Source organism: Varroa destructor, unplaced genomic scaffold, assembly GCF_002443255.2.
Source record: "Varroa destructor unplaced genomic scaffold, Vdes_3.0 BEIS01000002.1, whole genome shotgun sequence".
Lineage (NCBI taxonomy): Eukaryota > Metazoa > Arthropoda > Arachnida > Mesostigmata > Varroidae > Varroa > Varroa destructor.
In genome coordinates this window covers 17,647,924-17,658,775 of record NW_019211455.1, presented here as the reverse complement: position 1 = coordinate 17,658,775, position 10,852 = coordinate 17,647,924, and the positions used below count along the sequence as shown (strand labels likewise).

The 10,852-nt window shown below is 45.2% G+C and overlaps 1 protein-coding gene across 10 annotated transcripts in view; it reads left to right on the top strand.

Annotated features, from left to right (window-relative positions):
* The first annotated feature begins 2,881 nt into the window (after positions 1-2,881).
* Positions 2,882-10,852, top strand: part of LOC111245791 (uncharacterized) — a 77,873-nt gene continuing 69,902 nt past the window's right edge. For 4 of the 10 annotated variants that reach the window (XM_022794580.2, XM_022794579.2, XM_086980446.1 and 1 more), the window contains exon 1: positions 2,882-3,820. The gene's annotated coding sequence lies outside the window, so the exon portion shown is untranslated. Of the gene's footprint in view, positions 7,584-10,852 lie in introns of all 10 variants that reach the window. The other 6 variants (XM_086980454.1, XM_086980448.1, XM_086980445.1 and 3 more) reach the window with 2 other exon arrangements.

The following is a 10,852-nucleotide window of genomic DNA, read 5'->3' as shown; positions in this document are numbered from 1 at the left end:
AAAATTCCGAAGTGATCAATATCAACCTTGATGGCCTGAATTTCTACTCGGATCGCGTATTTCCAATGGTTACGATCTATCGAGAGCTTGTGCGACTGTTTGCCCAGAAATAATCAAACTGCCATTTCACCACTTTTAGACAACGTTGCATTGGCAATAGTATCGGTCATAGTATTGGTTCGCCAAACGATATCGTCTGTGACCAACGATCGAATAGGTTAACCACAAGTCTTAATAAGTGCGGTAACCATTGTCCCATAGAAACTACAGCCTAGATATAGTCACTTTACAGCGTCGCATTTAGCCATATATTAAACATATTCAAACAGTTCTTTGCTCAAACAAAATTGAATACAGGATATTATTATAAAACTCTGTGTACGCGAGTCGTTTTATTCCATTTGGAGCATAAGCAAACAGAAGTTCTCGGTTACTGAAAACTGCTAAACGTAAGCAGTTTGTGGTGACGAAAGTGAGGCTTGGTGAAGATAGTACCAGTTGACCTGATGTTTTAAGAAACTGACGTTTGAATTCGTACGTGTATAAATAAGCCTCTTCACATGGTATCAGTCTAAGCAAAGCAACAATTATTCGGAGCACGTATAGGAGGTATCTATAAGGGCTTAATAAATACTTACATAATTTTTCCCTACGGCTGCATAGTAAGTGATACATATTCAGTGTATGTACATAGCAAACGCAAAAAAAAACAATCAAACAGAAGCCGACAATGAAGAAGTAACCGCCGACACTCAGATTCGCGTGCCTCAGGACTTTCGTCCTTGGGAACTCTTGGACACTACAATAAAAGTATACGGATACTCTATATCCTTAAATAAAAAAAACAGCTATAAATAAAGTGCACCAACCAACTCAAAAATGGTTCAAGCGATTTTGTGTCTTTTTGCATGTGGGTGTCACTTGACCAAAAAACGACCTATTTAAGCTAAAATAACGTTTTATTGAAATGTATAACGTTTTTCATCTCGAGTCCAACTAAGTAAACTGGGAAAATGGTTGTCTCTTTTTTTTAAAATTTATACAATAGGCACAAAGTGTAGCTTTTTGCGGTTTAATATGCATAGAGAATTTTATAAATTAATAGAAATTCAATTTTGAAATAACGGCATCATCTCGAACGGGCAACAAGTGAATAGGCTACAATAGTGCAGTGTTCAGAGTAACCGAATATTCGTAGCGAAGTAAGTGGATTATTGAAGCAAAGTGATCGAATTGACAAAGCTATGACGGTGTAACAGGGAAAGGTAACGGAATGACCCGGAAGGCGTAAAGGATTCACTGAAATCCAGTGATGAGAGAGCCTCAAAAAGAAAACAACAATAGTCGAAAGAAGGAAACGGGTGCAAGGAAATGATAATAGAAACCCAACAGGTCGAGGAAGCAGTTTAGGTCAAGCAAATTTAAACCTATTTTACGTTTAATTGGGAAAAGTGACGAACGTTTGGTTTGTAAGCTTAAAGAAGATTATTTCTTCAAACACCAGGACTGAGTTTATAAGCCCAGGTGTTTGATTATAGAATAGTCGGGTGTCGTACGTGTGTGATGCTACTTGTTACAGAACGAATCAAACGGCGACGGCTGCTTAGTTCCAAGATTCAATAATAATTTTTAGAGCACTACATGCTTATAAATACGCATAGGTGAAAAAACAAAGAAACGCAGACGAGTCTGCAATGCTGTCGCTATTGTAGCAAGACGTCAAACGTGCGTATCAATAGGCGAAGGTTCGGTATTGACATCGTTGTTAGTAGATTTCGATACGCACGCCGTCCACTCATTCGCTCACGAATGTGGCATGTAGCGTGTGGTCGAATTTATAAACAAAAACTCTATGTCAGTCAGTGGCGGCCTCGTACCTTAAGTCAGAGACAAGTTAGCGCGAATGCACAAAGTTGGATTTCCGCTGGTTTAACGTAGCGCAGGCATTAAAACAAATAGATCGTAGCTTGGCATGTATTATGTCTTCACATAGATATAGCTGGTTGAACTACGTTTCTAAGCTGTGTTCATAAGATCTGATGTTATCGATAGTTGCCTCAATGCAGATAATAATGGATAGGGTATTGTTAACTTGTTCCCCCGATAATCCAATGATCGATGATCTGTTTCCTAATTTCCGTTATGTTTTCTACTGCCAAAAAGGTAGAGTCTTGCTTTAGCTCTAGCGAAATTGCACTTGATGTTTATTTGCGAAACACTGTATGACAATAACCTATGCCATTAAATTGTGCGACCCGTGTTCAACGAAAATCACGAGTTCGACCGCACGAAATAGGTACCATTAGCCTGCGTCAGCCTTCGTCCGCCTTGAATCAGTCAATAGATGCGATTTTTTAATGATTTTGCATATGCGAACTTACCATAAAAGACGCAATCAAGCTCTGTTGATTTCATCGCAGTCAAATTGTGTAACCCCTTTGGATGCCTATTTTTTTTTGGCGGGTTTTTGGTTGCAAGTCTTGGGTCAGGGAAGTTCTATAAAACAGTGTTTCCTCGATGGACTAATGGTCACCTGTTTAACTATTGCACATGGAAGGTATCAATCGGCACAGCATACAAGCCACACCTTTGTGCTCCTCGCTGTCCGTTGCTACTATGCTATGACTGTGAACTGAACGCTGTGCTAAATTTTATGGATGCCCCACAGTCGAACATCCGCGTTCACATTTACCCATTTAAAGCCGGTCAGCTAGCGGACCGGACAAGCAGGCAAACGGACCCCTGTATCAATCAGTTGCCTCGCTCCATGTATCTACAGCTGCCGTTGTGACTATCCGTAGTCAGCTGATCACAACGACACGTTCGATATAGCGGTACTGCATAGCGGTATGCGCCGTCTCCCCGGAGCGCGTTTCGGCTTCGCCACTGCTACCTATACCGAAATGTCTACGCCGATGCCATCACGTCCAGTCGCATCACTCCGTGCTGGCGCTGCGAGCACTGTCAACACGGTCCTGTGGTACAATGTCTCCAGTGATCGTCTAAAGCGGCCTTTTTCTGTTGATATCAGCACCGTTTAAAAGCAACCAGCCAAGGTAACAGAAGCGATAGCTCCAATTGCTGCAGATGGCAACGACTGAACTGACCACCACACTGCAATCCCGTTGACGGTTTAGGTTGCCGTTGCCACAGTTCTGAAAGACGAAAGAACGCGAAGAGAACTCCGACTGAGCGGTCCGGTTGATATCGGCTGCCTTCGTTCGGACCGCTAGCGCCGTCGACCGTGCCGCGCCTGCTGTCACTACCAGCAAAAGCGAACGGTCGTCGCCGAGCGTCCGCCGCTGCTTGATCCCCTTACCGCAGGAAGAGCGCAAATCGCTGACGCTCCTGTGGCTGTTACAGCTGCAGTCAATTTCACAGAGACACGCGGTGCGACTCACTGCCGCCGCTCTAGTCCACTGCACTGAACCCAGCCAGCCCCGATAGAGCCATAACAACAGAACGTCTCCGACTGTGGTCGCTTGCGCCCGCACGAACAGCCACAGCGCGTCTGTCAGTGAAGCGGTTACGTTTATCCGCGACATTATCGTCCAGCTATCACAACAGATAACTTGTTTTAGTTAAATCGGATCGGAGGAAAGTTCGGCTGCATGGATTGGACGCAACGCGCATTGACTGTTGTGCTTGGATCTTTCAGAACCAATGTGTTTAGTAGTGTTTTTGCGTCTATCCGATTATTGTCGTCGTTAATGTGATTGTTGAGGGGAAGTGTCAAGTCTTGCCATATTTCTCCCATTTCCTCAGTTGGAGGAAATACGTGCTTCCTATCCGACTCTGTCTATCACAGTGATTGACCATTGTAAGTTGTGGCGCGCATTGTCTTAACGCTATTGGGATTGTGTGTGTTGTATTGCTTATGTGTAAGTGTTCGATCATCTCCAACGAGTGGCGGAGCGAGGTGGAAGCCATTTCTACGTCTCTGCCTTCACTACCCTTGGATTAACAATTAGTCGTCCACGACCAAATTTACCATTAGCGTCGTTACTTTCACTCCAGGCTAAGTGTTAAAGAATATTAGGTAGTTACAAGTCACGTTGAGGAGCAAACTGTTCATGTCCAAATCAAACGACCTCATTGATTCACGATACGTAATTAATTTGCTCGTTCTTTGCGTGTGCGTTTTTCGTCTCGAACGGGGTTTAACGTGAGAACAGGTCGAATCGTCAAAAGTTTGATTATCCTAGTAATTCACCGTTGTTACCTTTGAAGACGAAAAACGCCTACAAGGAAAAACGTAATTACTAACAGCGAAGCTCCTGAAATAATGAATATGTCTAAAGACAAAAAAAAAAGAGACGAATGAAATACGCAACGAAGCAGGTGTTTCCTGCGTAAGCTAACGGACAACATTTTCCTCGCCTAGCCATATTAATTTCAGAACCATAGGCGATTTTTAATGGTTGCTACAACAAATAATACTACACTGACTCACGTTCTGGATTAAGGAATCTTTATCAAAGCTTTTAAAACGACCCGAGAATTAAATGAATGCGTGATCAACAGTCACGTCTCCCTATGTGAACATATGAGCTACGAGCTACTTGGTAAATAGGCAACGCAACTATCCAATGATACCTCCAACTACGTGACGTCAGACCTCGCCATTTTGCAGATAGTCTCCACCAGCTCTCTGATATGTTTATCTGGAATCGGTATTATTATTCCATTATTTATCCAATCGCTGATTGTTCAAATTTGACAGAGTAGACACGTTCGCATCTATATCTAATAATATCCCGCATGTTGAAAAGGAGAACACAGGACCTTGGCAATTTTTTTTTCTGATTAAACAGAATACATTACGAACTCTGGATTGGTTTGAATAGAGGATGTAAGCGAACATTCGAGCGAATACATTTAAGCGAATACAGCACCTCACTGCTTACAAACAACACAAATTCTACGCGACCCGTGTCAGTTATACTTCATTACACAGGAGCAAGTTGATCTGAAGGGCATATCGGGGTATACTTATTAGAGCTGAAGCATGGGCGCAAAAATAGCTACGTCCTCTAGGAACTGAATGGCGCATTTGTATTCGGTGAGATTTCAGCCACCCTCCACAAGTTATCAGTCCATTCAGCCGAACATATATGAACCATGTAGGATATTAATTATCCTAAGGTTGAGTTTAGTGATAAAGTTAATTAATAACTTTATTGCAATAAAGTTAATTAATTAACTTTATCATTTATTGATAAACTCATATTCAGCTCATAAGATTATCGAGCTGTTTCTGTTCATCGCACACAAGAAGAAAGCTGATCGCGATTTCACTACTCAGCCATCAGATAGTCTACTACTGCTGCCGTCCAATTCTACTAACGACAGTTGTTAAACCAATGTCTCGCATTCGTATATTCTCGCTTATACACTGACTGTACACAAGGAGCTACGGTTTGAGACATTATGGCACCCGTCCCTCGGACAATCCTACAAATAATAGTGTTAAAAACTTCCAATTGTCTCATCCTAATGACAGTACGTTACTTACTATACATCACTGATTCAATGTTCTACAACTTCTCGTAGTATTACTATTGTCGTTACATAACTCTACGATGGCTAGTTTTGACGACACCGCTGGAGTCGGGGAAGTCGACCTGTGAAAGATGTCAAAACAAACGATTAAAGTGCCACTAGCGATTCTGGCCGTGCGATCGAAACATGTCTCCTTCGGCAAGATCTTAGTGCCGACTGGTTGATGCTCGCGCGTCCGTGGACGCTATGTCTTCCTACGGCTAACATGTGAGCCTAGCCTATCACTTCAAGAAATCTAAATCTATAGAACGAGCATAAGATCATCGAAACGAAGCTGAGTCAATCGCGCGTCTGCACATGTGGAGACGAATGAAAGAAGATCTATATCAATAAACAGAATACAGCACATATACACTCAGAAATATACTATTCGTCACAATTTACCGATCACCATGATTACGACAGTGATAGAAATCATGCAGACGATGATGGCGTAGCCACTATAGCACTTCTCCAGCCTGGGGACTGACTGACTGACTGACGAAACAGGTTGACGCGATTCGTTCGCATTGCCGTTCAACCAGATGTAACCAAGCTACCACTGCTTTTACCTAGCTTCTGCTTCTGCCAGCGATGCCGTTCAAGCCACGTTTAATTCAAGTGAATTCACCCTTTAATGTGACCATGGACGCTTTTCTATTCGCTACCCCAGCGTATGTCTATGACCTCTTGTCTCGTTCCATTTAAAACGGCAATGATTAATAACATCGTATATACGACTATTAATAACATCTACGATATAAAATGAAACGAACTCAGCTGGCAGAGCGCCCGTGAGCGCTCTGGTCTTATCCCGTGCGTCGTTGTCACCTGTTGGAAATGCCGCGTCTGTCGGGGTTACCTGCGCGCCGATCCGCCCGCTAATTTCTACTCGTTGCAATCTCGTTTCAATGTTGCAAGTCCTTCAGCAGTTCTATCCCGGTGAGCGTTTTCAGCTTACTAGCCAGCAAGCAAGCCAGCCAGCCAGCCAGTGAAATGGCCTACTTGCCCGATAACTCGTCCTGTCACCTTATACCTGTGCCTATCCCAAACGCCTCTCGTTCCAAATAGTCACTCTCTCCCTCCCTCTCTGGCTCAGTTCTTTTTAAATGAATGGACGGATATAGTAGTATAAGTACAGGCGATGGCAGCAGTAGTGGCGGAATCGGCGGCAGGGACGGCAAAGACGGTAGTGTCATGTCGCGGTGAGTAGCTGGCGTGCGCAACTCGACAACAGTGTGACCTCTTTAATGGAAAAAGAAATGTCTGAATGCCGGGCGAGTAAGTGAACGAGCGACCAGCAGTTCCCCGAGACAGTATTACTAGCGCCTCAGCTGTATAGGCCGTCGATGCTGCCACGAGCACCGGTTCCGATAGTTGTCGTTGCTTAGCAACGTAGACGACCGGCAATAGGTAACTACAGGCGGCAGCCCGCAGCAGCGTCCCCATCAACGAATAGTGACTGATGCTGATTGTTGCAAAGACGTTAACTGTTCGATGACTTTGGCGTTCACACTGTCCGTGCTGATGTTATTGCCGACGCTGTCACTGCTACAGTGACAACGATGTCATACTGCCAATACTAAGACATGCAGGCATATAAACTAGAAGTTCTATCGTCGATAGTCCTAATACGAGTAGTTGTTGACGCTGCTGCCGCTAATGCATGCGAATCCTTCCCTTCCTGCGAAACAGTATTGCAACGCCTATATACTGCACCCCGTGCTAATCGCACTACGAACTAAAGTGAGTAAAAGGAATTAGACATGCAGCCCGATCTCTTCATCATCAACGCGTCGACAGTCGCCGAGGCAGCGGCACTACGTAACGGCTGTCAGCTAAACTAAAGTGGCTGTACGGAACGAAGAAGATGATTTCGTATTTTCTTCTAGCTCAAGCTCGCATCACCTCGCAGTTTGATGATACTGCTAACAGCGATCCGACAACAAACGATTACAGCCTGCTTCGTGGCTTGTTATACTACTCGTAACCAGCGCAGCCATCATCCACAGCAACGAAAGCATTCCGCACAATAGAACACAGTGAGTACTATGGCTGATATAGCTATTATTGCAAAAGTAATCATGCCGACAACATTGGCATCAACAGAACCAAACGCCGCCTTGTATGCCTTTCGTTCTAATTCGATAACGCGCTGTGTCTTTCATTGGCATCAGCGCCGTCGCGGCCGCCATTTTCCCCGATTCGGCAGCAATCCTGTTGATTCATTAGCAATGGATGGATGGTAACGTGCATACACTTGTCTGCACGTATGCATGTATGTGTATGTGTCTGTGTCTCGTGAAGCGTAAGTAAAAGATGGCGTGTTTTCTCGACCAGCCGCATCCAACAACATCGGCACGGCAATGCAGGTCACCGCCTTCTGTTGTATCCGAACATCGCCACCAGCGAGTCACGCTCAAAGGCACTGTACACACACAAATATATAAATATTGCAGTCGAAGAAAGGTAACAACTGCAACAATAACAGCCACGAGAGCCCAATGAGCGCTTTTCATAGTTCACACCACCCGCAGCTGCTGCTGCTGCTGCTGCTGCTGTTGTTATTGTTGCTATGGCTATTGTTGGTCTGTCGTTTCCGGTTGTCGTATGAATATACGGCAAGCAACAATAATGAATGGCCTTAGAAGCAGTGCATGCAGATACAGTTTAGCATCGCCTTACAGTGTCGTGGAAACGATGAGTAAAAAGCGCGCGAATTTCCTACCAACCTATGGTCGAACATAACGATCGACGGTGTCGTTATCGCTGCAGCTTCGCTTGCCGTTTGTGTTCGACTGGGCGCGAGCGACAGGGGACACGGTTCTTATGACGAGCCGCTGTACTAACCGCCAGGTGCTGACTCTGGGCTTTTTGTGCCATTGTTTTTGACCTAGCAGGCAGCAAATCTAAGACTCGCATGTACGAAACGGTAGAACACAGAATTCGTTTTCTTTCGTATAGTATATATTTTCATTTTACTTGACAAAGCTGTCGCATGCAGATCGTATAAAATATTGTGCTGACCAGGAGAAGGTTCACTCAGGATGGAGATTTTTTGCTGACTAACACCACAATGTGCCTCGATGGGGTTCATGTCTACATCTGCTCTGTACCTAAGAATACCTGTATGTGAATAAAGTAGATATGCTGTAGTATCTAGAAGTCATTCTTGGGTGCTATACCCGCTTTTCAGTTAGACTTTGAGCAAAAAAGCTCAAATAAATGAGCTCGGGGTTTTGAATTTGTACGGTGAGCCGCGTTCTAGTGTTTACCCACTTAATCAGCAGAAATCTTTGTTGCTTTGCAGGCCGATTACTTGGGTCTCTAGGCATGTCACGTCTAAATTCGAACAGTTATTTAGGATTGGCAAGCACAATTCTAAATATGCTTCATTTTCCTCTAAACTACGGATAAGGCGCAGTTCAGCGAGGTAATAAGGGCCCTTGTTACTGACACGCTGTCTCAGAAGTTATTCTAGAAACTTAGTCTTCACTCAAAAAACTCAGTCGTGCACCAATCGTAGCACGCCTACAACTCTGCTTGCGCATCTTCCTAGTAGTTAGTAGCGGGTATGCAAGCTTATATATATGAAGCGTTCTTACGAGAACACTGTGTGCCTTAAACTTAAGCATTCACGCTTTCCAGCTAGCGTGAACAACTTAAGCACAAGTCCCCAAAGCACACCACATGACAGCCATCCGTGTAGTGCGTGCTTAGCCTAGTGTGACCATTCAAAGCGATACGTCTACGTACGCTCAGATTCAAGTGTACAACGTACAATACGTGCGGCAACCAGATGCCAGCTAGCTCAGCATTCGCTATGATGATTCTCAACATAGCAGTGATAATGATGCCAGCATTAAGAGCAACATAGTGGCAGTCGTAAGTTCTAGAAAAGTCTGTTCTCCTTCCCTACAGAAGTCCCCTCCCGAATGACATAAGTAGGCTAAGGCGGCGTTTCTGGGTCAAGCCTTGGCCAGCTCTAGCGAAGCAGTGAATGGTTCAAGATGCCAAACGGGTTCGACTAACGACAGCGCACTGCTGGTTGCTTAGCCGCAGTCCCAGGTGGCTGACGATATGCGGTGCTGCTGCAGACCACTGCCGAAATCCAACATCACGCAGTTGTTCCGCGGCTGGAGCGTTAAATGCCAGCTCAAACATTGCGTGACAACGGGGATCGACAAACAGCCGCAGTTATATATACTTCTCTGGATATGCGTGTATACATGCCGGCATATCCATATGCAGCCAAATTTGTGTGTTTAATGCGTTGCGTTTAGAGATATTGATTGTGTGAGCTCAAAGTGTCTGCTGTCCTGGGTAAGGCAGGTGCCGACCGATCCGTGTGCGCTAAGTATGGGAACTTTTAGCTCTTCAGCTAACGAAGGGAACGATAAGCGTCAGAATGACGGCAACAACTAAAATGGCTGCAATTAAGTGCTGACAAGCGCTGTGGCTTGTCGCAAAGCAAGAGAAAGCCCTTCTCGGTTACCGTAGTTCATTTCCGGTAGCAGCGGCATCAGCAGGGGGGCAGAATTCGGCAAAACTTATAGCCTTGTCGACGTCGTTTCTATCTCGCTGTATACTGTCGGCGCTCTTTTTCTTCATGTTTCGGGTGCTTGTGGCAAGGTTGTTAACGAAGCTACTGTTATGGCAAGCGCTGCTGACTGACTGTTACTGGGTAGAGCAGTAGCAATAGTCGAAACTACATGTTACCGCTGCGTATGTACACGTATGTCACATATGACATTCTCATGCGCCTACAAATGTATGTTTCCTGCGAATGGATTGTTTTGCGTCCTGCGTGTCGGGCCCTGAAGCGCGGGTAACGATCATTCCTGCTGCCGATAGCGACGGTCTGGTGCCAATCTTCAATGGTTAGTGATTGTTTTGGCAGTCGGTCGGTCGGTCGGTCGGTCGGTCTCGTCAGCGAACCAACTTCGGACATATTCCCTGCTTCGTTGACCACCAACGACGTGAGCAGGTGGTCTGGTCATATCTAAAACGGTATTAGCGATAGGGAACGGCCGCGGCAAAGGACTAGGAGTACATTCCTGCTGCCTCCTCCGTGGTTTCCGTTGCTGGTATTAGGTAAACGTGAAACGACGTCAACAGTGAGCACCTGTCTGCGCCTGACTGCTCAGCCACTTAACAGCTGGTAACGCTACCATCGCACAGCTCACCAGATGGTGCTACCATCATTAACACCTTCTCCCTCAGCAACAGCATCGGCTACCACAAGGGTTCTTCACATCGTCCGCTATATCCATCCAGTCGGTCAGCGGATCCCTCTCCTGCTCCTTCAGAC